Source organism: Haliotis rubra, unplaced genomic scaffold, assembly GCF_003918875.1.
Source record: "Haliotis rubra isolate DU_JTF1 unplaced genomic scaffold, ASM391887v1 Scf94, whole genome shotgun sequence".
NCBI classification, from domain to species: Eukaryota; Metazoa; Mollusca; class Gastropoda; order Lepetellida; family Haliotidae; genus Haliotis; species Haliotis rubra.
In genome coordinates this window covers 1,734,082-1,750,021 of record NW_025767679.1, presented here as the reverse complement: position 1 = coordinate 1,750,021, position 15,940 = coordinate 1,734,082, and the positions used below count along the sequence as shown (strand labels likewise).

Below are 15,940 nucleotides of genomic sequence, written 5' to 3'. Positions count from 1 at the left end.
CCAAAATTATGAATTTTACTACTGTAAGTTATGTTATCACTGTACTGACTGAAACACACATCCTAAGGATGCTAATAACATGTACAAAACTACATATCTTATTTCCTACAACCAAGTTGGTTGGTATATTTGAAATGTATAGCCATACCAAATAACTGTTTTTCCTTGGAGATACTTTGTAAATGATGAATGCTTGCTTTTGTAAAAAAATCTTATTTGTTTTAAACAAAATGATTATAAATGGTATGGTTATTATGTTTATAATAAGATAAGAATTTTAGTAAGCAGGCTTTCTTTTCGCTGCCCAGGAAAAGTCCATTCCTACTTGCAATCCCCAAAATCTGACTGGTAAATAAACTGTCAACATGAAATGTTGACTGTGCCATGAAATCACTGAAACTGTCCAACGCCTTGTCAGTGGACGTCCTTCCTTGGCACTGTAGCACATCTTAATCGATATGATGGCATGGCATGTTGTTTATCACCACCATGCCTGTGGCTTTTGACTGCGACCATAGTTAATCTGTTTACGTTCTACGACAGCCTTAGGAAAATTCCTGTCAACAAATCAGATCTTGTCCTTTAGGATAAAACTAATGAATTTAAAAATTAATTTAAAAAAAAAATTCTGTCCCTTTTGACAGCAAGTTGATTGACACGATTTCAGGAAAGGCTTGAAAATATGTGGACCTCACCTTTTAGATGTCTCGCTTGCATCCCAAGAACACTAGTGTCAGGCTCCTCACTATTCCCAGTGCCCATGGTTTGGAGCCTCCTGATCATTGTTTCAGATCAGGAGAGTGACAATTTTTTCCTACGGGTGCACAGCCCATCTGACGGTGACACTCTGAGTAATGCAGAATGCTGCAGTGTTGGGGAGTCTCTATATCATGTATATTGTCCGAAAAGTTCTTGGTGGGTTCCACTGGGTAGTGCTTCCTACACTTCCTACACATTTGCGGTGTAGAGGGAGCAAGAGTACCTGAGCTGATGATGAGCCTTACCAGTCTGACTCTGCCAGGACCACCCAACCTCTCTTTCCAGCATTTTATCTTAATCTGTAATACATGATAATATGCTTAGGATAACTTACTGAATAAATGTTATTTTTAGCATGGTAATTTTCAGCATGTCCTGGTATATTATTGTAAATATTCCAGCTAATAGCAGCTTGTAATATTGGAATCCTGGTCAATTAACTAGTAGTTAACAAGCATGATAATACACACCACTAGAACATAATGGCACTGTAGCATTTGAAGTTGTGTTCTGTCTTTGGGTTGTTTGCCTTGGTTGTATCTGATGGACCTCTGAAAGCTGTAAGCTTAACATAGGTCTTACGGCAAGGATCGATGAACCTTGTTGCGTTTCTTTCAAAACAGTGCATATACTAGGTGGTATGCAGTTATCGCCATTCTCACCGGGCCCCTCTTACACCATGGGGTACTTCAGGTCTGTTCGAACAATGCTAAAAATGCGACAGAGAGCACAGCTTGCAGTTGTCTTATCACCCCCTATAACCTTGCATACAAAGTTGTGGCTTCTAAGAATCGTGAAGTATGCCATTAGACAACAGACATACAGTATTAATAATTATGGCATTGCTAGCACATTTTGTCACACATGTTTATGGTTATAATTGCATTCTTACATGTTGTGGAAGTTTGTGGGTCGTTGCTGTAGTAGTCATTTGAAAATGTCATTTTCCTTGTCAAGCATCATAAAACATGATAAGGGTCATTGTATGAGGTAGATTATTTGCTGCTATCTATTCTTGTCAACATGTAAGCTTTGTAAAGACTTTTAATTTCAGCCGTCACTCTAACACTCATTTCGTCTCCTACCATAATGTTGTGTGGATGGTGTCTCCTATGGAGCATAAATTAAAGTCAAGGACATCTTCAGTAATATATAGCAGACAGAGAATGTTTTTGTCAAAGTGTGCATAAGGCACAATGATGCTTAGGTCTTTGCCCTTGAAGCCTCTTCAGTTTCAATGGTATGTTTTTATGCATCGTCACAAGGATTGAATATTGACAATGCTTTTAAAGTGCTCTTAATCCACAAGGGACTTTGTAATAATGATAACAGCAGTCCATGGTCACTCTATTGGTCTCTTACAAGGAATCTGGATGTCTGCATTGGCTGAATGTGTAGGTCTGAACATTGGTGGAATTATTTAATATTCATATTAATTAGTCAGGCAAATGTTATGATGCACCAAACAAAAGAGTTCCTTTTCTGAAGCATGTTAAGTAGCAGTGTTGAGTGTTTTTGGGTTGTGTTTTCCTGTTTTGCTACCTAAACTTGTCAGAAAGTTATGTAGTGAGTAAGTGAGTTAGAATCTGAAATCTGATCAGCATTGATCAGGAATAAATCAGCCACTTTAGTGTTGAATACGTTATCATGGTTGCAATTATTTTATTTTATTTTATTCTAAATTCATTAAAGGACAGTGCAATAACTAGCATTAGGTCACAAATTTAGTTAATAATACATTATGAAAAGGGAGCAATAGAATCGAATTGTAGTTAATAATAAAAAATATATGGCAATTGAACATGTTGAAGGATGTTGCCTGAAGAGGGTGTTTCTTTATCATGGTCTTACAGTTTCATGTTTGTCCTGTAATATTCATTGTCTGTATTCATTTGGATAGTTAATGGTAAACACATACTAAATGTGGTCTGAGGTATGAAATGCAAACGTCATGAGGCTGTTGCTGTAAGGAAAGAAAACATGTACGTACTTTGGACTTGTTTAAGCACATGTACAGAGAAGTGGGAGAAGAAGTTTACCTCACCAGTATAGTCCATACATTTGGCTTTTTTCATTTCAGTGGAAACAAGTAGGATTTGATTTGAATCAATTGACAAACTATATGTTGATTAGATTCAGATTAACATGAGGGATGGTATTCCTGTGTGTGATCACTGTTTGGACATGTAGACATTCTTGCTTAATTTCCAGTTCTGTTTTCTTGTTACCATGGTTATGTTATTTATATTAGATCATTAAATGTTGCTTCTTTGCATATTTATTAGCCATCAGTAGTCCTCAGTCAGGAAACTTATACAAGTACAGGATGGTTGGGTCAAACATTTTACAAGAAAAACTGACTCATGTGCATATTCAACTTCTGGCCTGTGTAGAATTGGAATGGAATGTAAAATTAACAGTTCTGCTTCACATTATACACAAGCGTCAATAAACAATGAATCAATTGGCAGCTGCTTGGCTTGTTCATTTTAATAGCCCAACTGGCCTTGATTATGATGTCCATCAATAGTCTTAGTGAAACCAGTATGTATCACTGATCAGCTTATGCGTTTTATTGGTAAACTCAATTGTTTCGTTATCTCTTTACATGCTTTGATACTGTAGGTCGATATATATTAACAACACTGACACAATATATACAAGCGAGTCCGGTAATTCCGCGTGTCCGGTAATTCTGGGCAGCTGCAATAGCGTACTTCCATATCGAGGTAAACATCGTCTGCTACCACATTTACACTTGAAATAGGGATACTTCTACAAGGGACTGGCTTTTAATCACTAAAGGTCAGTAAATAACAGTAACTGACAGATAAATTGACAGTTTTATAAACATTCGTTTTCGTCAGACTTTTAAACCTTTTTCTTCATTAAACATAATTGGATTTAATATGAAACACTCTTCCTTACATTGATGAAGTGATTTTTGAACATAATCCGGCCCTAATATGTTTCCATACTTCGGATCTCCAGCTGGATGTTATGCACAGCAGTTGCTGCGCAGAATTACCAGACAGCAAGCGATGTCGTCAGAACGCCGGTAAAGTCAACCATATGGCATAATGCAACGCTAGAATCTCATTGTCGTCAATAAAACTTATATTTCTAGGTAAATATGATGCATACCAGCATGTTTAGTCACGTAAACCACAAAAAATAAGAGACGTTAGTTGCCGTGTTGTGATCGATGTGCTTAAATCTTTAATCTATATTAACTATAGAAGTTTTACTTTAATAAATATGTTGAGATATGATTCTCTTACAGTCTCAGTGTCTTTTCAGTACTTTGTGACATCTCCTTGCCCTGCAATACACGACTGAATGCATCTAAAGTAAGGCTGGAAATGCTTGGAAAATGTATTTTGGCTTCAATATCAATATGATTAATTTGACACAAGATAAAAGCACATATATGATACATGTACAACTCTACCTAGTTGGATATTAAAGCTCAGATGAAAAAATGCACTTGAGTGGTGACTTCACTGTAGTTTTGAAATACAGACTATAAATATTCATATAACCTGAACTAATTAAATTACATAAATGATTGGAAAAAGTTTTGTTTTGTTTTTTGAACATCTATATGTGAAAAAGATGGAACTCTTGTAGTACCGGTAGTTATATTTATACTAATTACGTAAAAAAGTCTTAATTCTTAATCAGGGGGTTGTGACTTTGTTTTTGAGGCCAATAAATCTGATGGTGATTACCATGATTACCACAGCAAAATGAATGGGCGGGTATTTTTGGATTGGTTCGAACATCAGCTTTTACCGCAGCTGGACGAACCAAGCGTTATCATTTTGGATAACGCCAGTTACCATAACCTGTGTGTCCCTGGTACCATCACACCCACCATGAGCTATCTCAAGGCTCAGTTGCAGGATTTTCTCACTTCCTGTAACGTGCCTTACAGGCAATCAGAAACAAAGCTCCAGCTCATGGAAAAAAATCCGGCAGCACAAAAAGCGAATCCAGTACATCACTGACGAACTAGCTGCACAACAAGGCCACATAGTTCTGCGTACACCAGTATGGCACTGTGATCTCAATCCCTTCGAGCTGATCTGGGGTAACTAAGAATTTTATTGCTCGCAATAATACCACATTCAAGCTTTCAGACGTTAAAGAGCTTATGTATGCTTCTTTTGCGAGAATTACCCCAGAAGTGTGGCAAAAGACTGAAGACCGTGTTCTCAAAATCGAGGATGAATACCGTCTGTGGGATGGCGTTAACGTCAGCTGAGTTGCGCCCTGTTGTAATTCCACTAGAGTTCTCGACCAGTAGTGATACTGACACTTGATATTTTGAGACGGTCCCTGACATGTGCTGCCCGTGCGTTACATGAAAGCTGTCACCCTGTCTGCCTGCCAGGTGGGTCACAGTATAGTTTGTTTCTTAGACGTGTTTCTACCATGGAATTTTTTCTAATTTTTTTTTCTATATTTTACGAGTAATCATTATGATTAGGGAATAGTACATCGTGATTACTCATATGCCATATTAGGTCGAGGTGGTATGAATGATTATATATGAGTTTTGAATCTGAAATATCAACCATTATCACATAATTGCCAAAAAGCATTTTCCAAGCATTTCTGGCCTTACTTTAGGTTCACTACCGATCAAAGTTTGTAGGAAATCGTGTGACAGCGTATCCCAATATTCAACCACTTCTTTCTTCATATCCTCAATATTTCTAAGTCCTTTTGGATTATTCTGTCCTTCATTAGTCCCCACACATTCTAAATAGGGTTATGATCTGGGCTGTAGCTCGGCCAGTCAAAAGCTTGAACATTTTCGTCCGTCAACCACAGTTTTGTGTAGCCAGCATTGTGGTTTTGGTCGTTATCATGCTGGAAAATCCAGTTATCTTCGTATTATGTTTGGGCAGTTGGAAAGAAGTGATCATTTAAGATGACATCATGTCAACATATCGTCCCTTCGTCAAATTTCCAGTGAAAATACATAAATGTGTAACTCAACATGAGGATATCCCGTCCAACGTGAAATTTTGGGCTGTGGTTTGGGCTTTGGTAGATATGTTTCATGGTATCTTTTGTTCAAATTTTCACACAGTTCGGAAAAAAGACTGACAGAACTTTCATCAGAAAAGAAAACATGCCCATCTTGATTTTTGCGAGCCACACACCAGTTTAAACATCTTTCTTTTTGTGCATCTTTCATCAATGGTGGGGAAATTCACCCAGCTGTCCTTGTAATTCATGTCTAAGGGTTTCATTACATACATGAGGACTTCCTCTATTAATCATCTCATTTCTGATATTCTCAATGCTTTTCAATTTTCCCCTACTCACAATCTGACCAAGTCGCCGGCGATCCGTAGAACTGAACTTCCTTGGCCTCCCTGCCCCTGTCTTGTGCTCAGTCCCAGCTCCTGACTGAATATTCTTCAAAATTCTGTATACTGTAGATAAAGGAATGTCATGTCTATCAGCTAACTCTTTTGCATTAGTTACGCCTCTTTCAAAATGATCTAGAACCAGCTTTCTTTTCTCTTTTGCTGTCAAATCTGCCATGTCAACAAAGGAAGCCGTCTGCTACACAAGGGGAGATAACTCTTGATGTAGTAAGGTTCATTCTTAAGCCTCCAATATTGAGTACCTTACTACATAATGTAGCACCTATTTTAAAATTCTATTGTCAGTATTAGGAAACAAAGATTTTCTCAATAATTTCTGGGAATACTGTATGTACTGACGAGTATATATATATATGATGATATCCCGCCCCACGTGAAATTTTGGGCTGTGTTTTGGGCTTTGGTAGATATGTTTCATGGTATCTTTTGTTCAAATTTTCAGTTAGGCCTTGTATGCTCAACCATTGATAGTCCACCTACAAACACACGTAAATCTACTGAAAATGATCCATAGAGCCTAGTTAAGTCTTACTCACAGATGCAAAAACTTATGGCTCCCATTCAAAGGAACAGGTAGATGAGTTTGTATTTTGTCTATAGCATATTATATCGCTTGGTTATGAAGTCCAGATATCGAACATCTAATGTGTTATCCCTTTAACAGTTCTGAACCCCCAGTGTGTTGTGATTCATGAACCTCCCGTGTGTTGTGATTCATGAACCTGTTGTGTGTTGTGATTCATTAACCTCCCGTGTGTTGTGATTCATGAACCTGTTGTGTGTTGTGATTCATGAACCTGCAGTGTGTTGTGATTCATGAACCTCCAGTGTGTTGTGATTCATGAACCTCCAGTGTTTTGTGATTCATGAACCTCCCGTGTTTTGTGATTCATGAACCTCCCGTGTGTTGTGATTCATGAACCTCCCGTGTTTTGTGATTCATGAACCTGCAGTGTGTTGTGATTCATTAACCTCCAGTGTTTTGTGATTCATGAACCTCCCGTGTGTTGTGATTCATGAACCTCCCGTGTTTTGTGATTCATGAACCTGTTGTGTGTTGTGATTCATGAACCTCCCGTGTTTTGTGATTCATGAACCTCCCGTGTTTTGTGATTCATGAACCTCCCGTGTTTTGTGATTCATGAACCTGTTGTGTGTTGTGATTCATGAACCCCCAGTGTGTTGTGATTCATGAACCTGCAGTGTGTTGTGATTCATGAACCTGTTGTGTGTTGTGATTCATGAACCTGTTGTGTGTTGTGATTCATGAACCTCCCGTGTGTTGTGATTCATGAACCTCCAGTGTGTTGTGATTCATGAACCTGCAGTGTTTTGTGATTCATGAACCTCCCGTGTTTTGTGATTCATGAACCTGCAGTGTGTTGTGATTCATGAACCTCCAGTGTGTTGTGATTCATGAACCTGCAGTGTGTTGTGATTCATGAACCTCCCGTGTTTTGTGATTCATGAACCTCCCGTGTGTTGTGATTCATGAACCTCCCGTGTTTTGTGATTCATGAACCTGCAGTGTGTTGTGATTCATGAACCTGTTGTGTGTTGTGATTCATGAACCTCCCGTGTTTTGTGATTCATGAACCTGCAGTGTGTTGTGATTCATGAACCTGTTGTGTGTTGTGATTCATGAACCTGTTGTGTGTTGTGATTCATGAACCTCCCGTGTTTTGTGATTCATGAACCTGCAGTGTGTTGTGATTCATGAACCTGTTGTGTGTTGTGATTCATGAACCTCCCGTGTTTTGTGATTCATGAACCTGCAGTGTGTTGTGATTCATGAACCTCCCGTGTGTTTGTGATTCATGAACCTGCAGTGTGTTGTGATTCATGAACCTGCAGTGTGTTGTGATTCACAAACCTGCAGTGTGTTGTGATTCATGAACCTCCAGTGTTTTGTGATTCATGAACCTGCAGTGTGTTGTGATTCATGAACCTCCCGTGTTTTGTGATTCATGAACCTGCAGTGTGTTCATGAACCTGATTCATGAACCTGCAGTGTGTTGTGATTCATGAACCTGCAGTGTGTTGTGATTCATGAACCTGCAGTGTGTTGTGATTCATGAACCTCCCGTGTGTTGTGATTCATGTGATTCATGAACCTCCTGTTTTGTGATTCATGAACCTCCAGTGTGTTGTGTGATTCATGAACCTCCAGTGTTTTGTGATTCATGAACCTCCCGTGTTTTGTGATTCATGAACCTCCCGTGTTTGTGATTCATGAACCTGCAGTGTGTTGTGATTCATGAACCTGCAGTGTGTTGTGATTCATGAACCTCCAGTGTGTTGTGATTCATGAACCTCCCGTGTTTTGTGATTCATGAACCTGTGATTCATGAACCTCCGTGTGTTGTGATTCATGAACCTGCAGTGTGTTGTGATTCATGAACCTCCAGTGTGTTGTGATTCATGAACCTCCAGTGTTTTGTGATTCATGAACCTCCCGTGTGTTGTGATTGTGATTCATGTTGTGATTCATGAACCTCCCAGTGTGTTGTGATTCATGAACCTCCAGTGTGTTGTGATTCATGAACCTCCAGTGTGTTGTGATTCATGAACCTCCAGTGTGTTGTGATTCATGAACCTCCCGTGTTTTGTGATTCATGAACCTCCCGTGTTTTGTGATTCATGAACCTCCCGTGTTTTGTGATTCATGAACCTCCAGTGTTTGTGATTCATGAACCTCCAGTGTGTTTGTGATTCATGAACCTCCAGTGTGTTGTGATTCATGATTCATTCATGAACCTCCAGTGTGTTGTGATTCATGAACCTGATTCATGAACCTGCAGTGTGTTGTGATTCATGAACCTGTTTTGTGATTCATGTGTGTGTTGTGATTCATGAACCCTGCGTGTGTTGTGATTCATGAACCTGTGTTCCGGTGTGATTCATGAACCCCCATTAAATCTCCGTGTGTTGTGATTCATGAACCTGTTGTGTGTGTGATTCATGAACCTCCAGTGTGTTGTGATTCATGAACCTCCAGTGTTTTGTGATTCATGAACCTCCCGTGTTTTGTGATTCATGAACCTCCGTGTGATTCATGAACCTCCGTTTTGTGATTCATGAACCTCCAGTGTGTTGTGATTCATGAACCTCCCGTGTTTTGTGATTCATGAACCTCCCGTGTTTTGTGATTCATTAACCTCCCGTGTTTTGTGATTCATGAACCTCCCGTGTTTTGTGATTCATGAACCTCCAGTGTGTTGTGATTCATGAACCTCCAGTGTTTTGTGATTCATGAACCTGCAGTGTGTTGTGATTCATTAACCTCCCGTGTTTTGTGATTCATGAACCTGCAGTGTGTTGTGATTCATGAACCTGCAGTGTGTTGTGATTCGTGAACCTGTTGTGTGTTGTGATTCATGAACCTCCCGTGTTTTGTGATTCATGAACCTCCCGTGTTTTGTGATTCATGAACCTCCCGTGTGTTGTGAGTTGTCATTGGTTATGAACCTGTAGTGTGTTGCGCTTTATGTACCTGTCCCGAACCCCAATTGTATTGTGAATCTTCTTCCGTTTATATTGTGATCTGTCTTCCAATCTCCTCTACTACTCCCTCCCACTCGTCATGAATGTTGCAATGCCAAGATCATGACTATAGGGAGTCACTAAGCGCACGTCCTGATGCATTTACACCTGCTAGGTCACAAGTCAGTGTCAAAAATTACCTCATTTGACAGTAGAGTAATGATAGTATGTTTTAAGAATGCTCTGTAAACAGCACAGCATGATCAGTGTGAAAGCATACAGTTTTGGGATGCATATGGTGCAGTATCCCCCTATGACACTGCAGCAACACCAGACAGTATTGTGTGTGCTTCAGGGTATAACATTCTGCATGTTCAGGAATGTCTCCATGGAAAAATTGGATCTCATGTGGACATAGTCAAATATTTTGGTGCAGCGCACTAAACTGGGGGGAGTCAGTTATATTAACCATGTTAACTTGTAAGTAGGACAAAGCTAGTTTCATGACTATATTCATGTTGAACTTTACTATTGTAAATACACTGATTCAAGTGGCCTTTCCCTACATTTCCGGTTTGGAAATTGCATAGGAAATAATTAAAGAAACTTTCCTGCTATTCTCTCTCAGAGTTTCATGATATCCTTGGCAAATTTCTAATTTTCATTTGCTCTAATTATTTTCTGTATGTTTAAATGGTTTATTATGTTAGGAGGTAACTATTTATATTGCTGTTATTATATTATTCAAATGAGTAACCCCATAGTTTATTCATGAAATGATGCAGGAAATATAGTCATATTTTTCATTTTACATTTTTGTCATTCGTGAACTATGCTACACCAATTAAGAACAGTTATGAAGCAATTAAAATGCTAACCACCCATACAGGAAACTATGCTGCACATACAGGAAACTATGCTGCACATACAGGAAACTGCTGCACATACAGGAAACTGCTGCACATACAGAAACTGCTGCATACACAGGAAACTATTGTGCACATACAGGAAACTATTGTGCACATACAGGAAACTATTCTGAAATTGAGTATTCTGCACATGCCATATATGTGTGCATATTCACTAATACCGAAAACTATTCTGCCAGGTATGAGCAAGAACAAACATAATGCTACATTTTCATAAACATAAGGAAGCATGAAATAATAGAATAATGAAGAATTGATCATGCAGAATAATGAAATGATTAACTGATTATGAAGTCACTGGTGGCCCACATGTTTATTGTAATAGGCTCATCATCAGTTGTAACAATTACATATCACAACGGCATGAACAGTAAATCAAGTAATCATGCAGTGGCGCTTGCAGTTGTATTGACCCATGCTTCAACTTCATCACCTGCCCCATTCTATAGCCTGCATCAACACTTGTAGTTTAGTTGTAGTGGCAACTTTCATAGCATAGTGAGGAATATAATCACTGATAATGGTTCCAAGCTGCATAAACATGATGAACTAGTCCCTTAATTCTTGCAGTCATCATGGTAATCATGGCAATAGTGTTAAAGGTCACATGCAACGTAAAACACAACTTTGCAGATTCTGATACCTTTCGGGATGGACTTACCGAAACAAATCATCAAAAATGCAAATTCAACTTATAAAGTTGAAAAATAATGCGATGATATGATTTCTCAGTTCGATACTTAAAAGCAATGTTATTATTTAGTGTTGACAGAATTTCTAACTGTGATGTAGATATGTCGTTGTCACAGACAAAACTCAATGTCTGTTTTATTGACACCTATGTGTCTGCCTGCCTGTCTGCTAATGACAATATTCAATACACAACTTCGATCACTGACCACATGCAATTTGGATTTAACACCTATCAGGCTATACACCATAAACAAAACACATTGATTTATGGCCCGAGTTCGGTCTCTGTCACATTATGTAATTACACAGACAGGCAGGTGTGATACATGTACACAAGACATTTTATGATGTCTGTTGATTGCAAAATGTTATACACAAAAAATGAGCATGTATTTACAAAACCCAACATCTCTATATATACACACACAATGAGCTGTGAGGGCATCTGCAAATGAACCAGCTTGAGTGCACACCCACCCGCTCTGACTGGGTTTGGTATCCCGGCTGCTTCGTTTCTTGGGAAGTAAACCCAAGTACAAAATATTGATTTGCGATTGTACGCTTATAATTTTGTTTATATGTTTTTTCATAATCAGCAATGTATATTATATGTCATGAATAAGTGATAATTGTGTTTGAAATATGTTTCATTTTTTGGATGCATGTGACCGTTAACATAAGCACGTATGCAGATGAGTAAGTGTAAATATTTTCAAGTTGTATATACTGCTCAAAATAAGTTAAAGACCAGGGCCTAGATTTTCGAAGCTCTCTTAGCGATAAGATGGTCATAAGTGCCATACATTAACATTAACTTACGACTATCTTACCGCTAAGAGAGCTTCGAAAATCCAGGCCCTGGACAGATGAACTTGAATAATATGAAAGAATTAAATGATCCCTAAGTTCTTTTCAGCAGTGTGTCAAATGAATTATGCATCTATCATGTAAACTGGTCCAAACTGATGTTTGAAGCTAGGCACATTTAAGGAATATTTGGAATATGCTTAGTCAGCAAAATGTTCACTCTAGGCCTGTGTTATGCTTGTCTGAATATCAATCTGATCACATCGATATTACTTCAACATGATCTTTATGTACCAGCTTATGTATGGGAGCATGTTTGTCTCTGCATTGATAAACACAGCTGGCATGGGAGAAGATCAATATTCATCAGAGTTATAGATTTGGTCTTCCGTCAGTCATTACAGTGCTCGCTGCATTGAATAATTGATGCATCCAAAACAATGCCAACCTATTTCCAGGCATTGGCTGATGTGTTTTTTTCTAATCTCTTCAACTCTTTGTCAAATTTAAGTCTATAGTCTGTTGTGTATACACTGAACAAGATGACTATTGAGAAGACTTTTTATGTAGATACAGTAAGATACACAGTATACATATAGATAGAAATCACTAACAGACTGCTAGCCTGAAACAGCTTTACTAATTATATTATAGCTACGGTATACTGAGGGCTTGAAGAAGTTTTGTAACTTGGGATGTTCCTGTATGTTGTCATTACTTCAGAGTTTCTGTCACTGCCAGTTAGATAGTCTGACTTGAAGTTGAAGTTACATGAGAGCATGTCATGGCCTGTTTATCTGTTATCAATTGTCTTAGACATCGTTTGTTATGCTGTTTGTTGTAAACATATTCTCCTAAACCAATGGACCATTGAAGTCCAAAGTTGTCATCTCAAATGATAATGAATAGGGCTGTAGCGATGCATCGAACTATCAATGGATTGCAATTGTTGAGTGGCCGATAGCAATAATCGATGGTAGAATCGGAAAACTACTGTTGCATCGATAGTATGTGTGACTATCAATAGTTTAGTAATATACTTCCGTTGATAAATGCCCAGCACAAAATACAGGAAGTACCAGATTGGTTCACTTTGATTTAGAGTTATCCGACCCTGTTTCCTCTTAAACAAACTTGATCCGGGGTTCAAGTTTCTTGTCAGTTATTAAAAGAGACTGAAACTACTTCAGCTTGTTTTTATTTCATATAAACTATAAATTCATTTGGGAAATGACTTCAAATGAGACAATTCAAGGAGAAAAGACTATTGCAATGTGAATGAATGAAGAAAAACAATTCACTGCGTCCCTCAGGACGCACAATATTATTCATTGTACGGACAACACTTTGACTGTGCTAAGTGTTTGGTTGTTTCTTTCAGAGCAGTTTTGTGCATCTTTTCATCCACCAGTCCATATGATCAATGATTCATTCCAGGCTCTAAAGAAATTATTAAAACATACAGTTTTCTACACTGTTACTTCACAGGATCCTCATATTGTCCGTAAGGACTAATAATTGCGGGTCCCCGGGACTCGTGAGTCGAGGTAAAACCCTGTAATAACATATTTTAATGATAAAACAGTTTGTCACTAACAGGAATTTTGTCTACATTAAAGACTACAGTGCCACCATGTTTCAGCAAGCTGAGTCAGTGACACTACTTCTAGGAAGGATTTTACAGCTGCTTCCCTGTAATCTTTGCTGTTTTGTGTGACAAGTTTAACATAGTACAGATGGTTGACGATCAAGACACCGGCAGTCTGAATACCCAGTTTCATTATAGATACAGTATGTGTTTAGCCAGTGATAACAGTGATTTGGTAATAACTTTGATTCTGGAATTAAAATAAAGAGTTTCTCAGAATTCATTGGGACATCACCATGATCACAAGTATAGAGCAAGTAGCATTTACTGCAAACCACTGGTCAGTCTTATTTTTATTATTATGATGTGATATTTATATAGCGCACATATCCACGCAACTAGTGCTTGCTCAAGGCGCTGGTATTTGTTTCCCTCGATCACTGGATGTCAATCTCAACGTCACATCATATTGTCAATCTCAACTCCGTGGGGAGTATACAACTCTTGCTGCCACTAGGCGCACCAAGTTTATTGTGGCTTTCTCATCCTAACGAGGTACCCAATTCACAGCTGGGTGGACTGGGACACATAGTCACAGTACTTTGTCCAAGTTCACTGCACGTTGCTGTACCCGCAACTAGGTGTTTGCACGTATTCATGTGGCCACCATCTGGTCATATACCAACGGATTCGTGGGTTCTTTTAAGTGCACAGGGTTGTGTACTGTACACTAGGGGTTGTGACAACACTGAAAGAGTCTGCACACAAAGTTGACTCTAAGGTTTTTTACACCCGGTCACAGGTGGGCTCGATCCCGACACCTTCAACTTCGCTGGATCTCTAGCCTGGCGCTTTGGCCAGCTCGCCCACCGCGTCCCCAGTCTTGTGACTGAAGACACGTGCTGGAGTAGAAACACTACACCACAAGTGATGTACTGTGATACATAGCCTACATGCTGGACAGTATGTTGATCAACAACAGCAAACAATATTCAACTTTCATCTTTTGTGGTATAAGCATATTAGCTACAATGCAGCAGATAGGTTATTGAAGGGAGGCGTGTTAAGGGTTGATAGTAATGGTGACTGGAAACGCTACTTACATTTTAGCCAAAGTTATAGTTTACAGGTTTGCTGTTTGAACACCTTTTCAGATCAAGTAGTAGATATGAATCAAGGAAAAGTAAGTTGAATAACATCTGTCCCTCACTTGGTGTCAGCATACTGGCCTGCTACCAGCAATGAGTGAGTGAGTGAGTATGGTTTTACGCCGCTTTTAGCCATATTCCAGCTATGGGCTTCACACATTGTACCCATGTGGGGAATCGAACCCGGGTCTTCATCGTGATGAGCGGACGCTTTAACAGTTAGGCTACCCCACGTCCCTCTGCTACCCACAATGACCTTGGTAGATTACATGCTTCAGTGCTATGTATAGCCAGGTACAACATGGTACAGCAAGTTATCGGAAAAGAACCAAATAGAAGATTGGATGGTAACCTTGGTAACTGGTTATAGTAGTTACGGTGTGACTTGTATGTAATTGGGTGACAAGTTCTTATACATATTTCATGTACTAACCCACATTTGTCTGATCTATGGGCAATTACCTGCTGTCACTGAGGTAGAGTGTTGACTGGGCTACACAGAACATTCATTACTCTCTGGCTGTAAGTGTAATCTTGGGCTTGTTGTAGATGGGAGTGACTGAGAGTGAAGCATACAGGTACACGTATATCAGGCACAGTATACATTTCTGCCTTCAAGCCTTCTTTAAACATGTGCATGGTAACAATTCTGTGCAAGTTCCAGTACCTTGGTTTCCTAAGTTTTTAGTAGATAATAGATAAGCATTTGCACACATGGTGCGTACTTGCATTTTTCATTGTTACAAACATACATTTGATACTTTTATGAGTCTTGGAAAGTCTGATCTTTATATAAATCAATTAGCCACTTGGTTGCATTAAAACTTTTATGGCCATTTTGCTGTGAAGGTCCGGCTGTGGCTAGTACCATTGTATCAAGTTGCTTCATGGTTATCCTGAGGCAGTGTGACATTGTATGTTTAAACATTTACCAGTGTGTCACTGTGTCCTATGTCTTTGTCAGGCATTTGAAAGTTTGACATCTCTGTTTTCAGTAATTAGACTGAATGTCTGATTACTTCATTACTGATTACTAGCCATTGCTTCATTGTGCTGGGTTATTGTTTGTTGTTTTACGCCACTCTCAGCAATATTACAGCTATATAGTGGCAGTCTGTAAATAATCAA

The 15,940-nt window shown here is 38.8% G+C and overlaps 1 protein-coding gene across 4 annotated transcripts in view; it reads left to right on the top strand.

Moving 5' to 3' along the window:
- Positions 1-15,940, top strand: part of LOC124264756 (spermatogenesis-associated serine-rich protein 2-like) — a 51,371-nt gene that overhangs the window by 18,813 nt on the left and 16,618 nt on the right. The window lies entirely within an intron of this gene.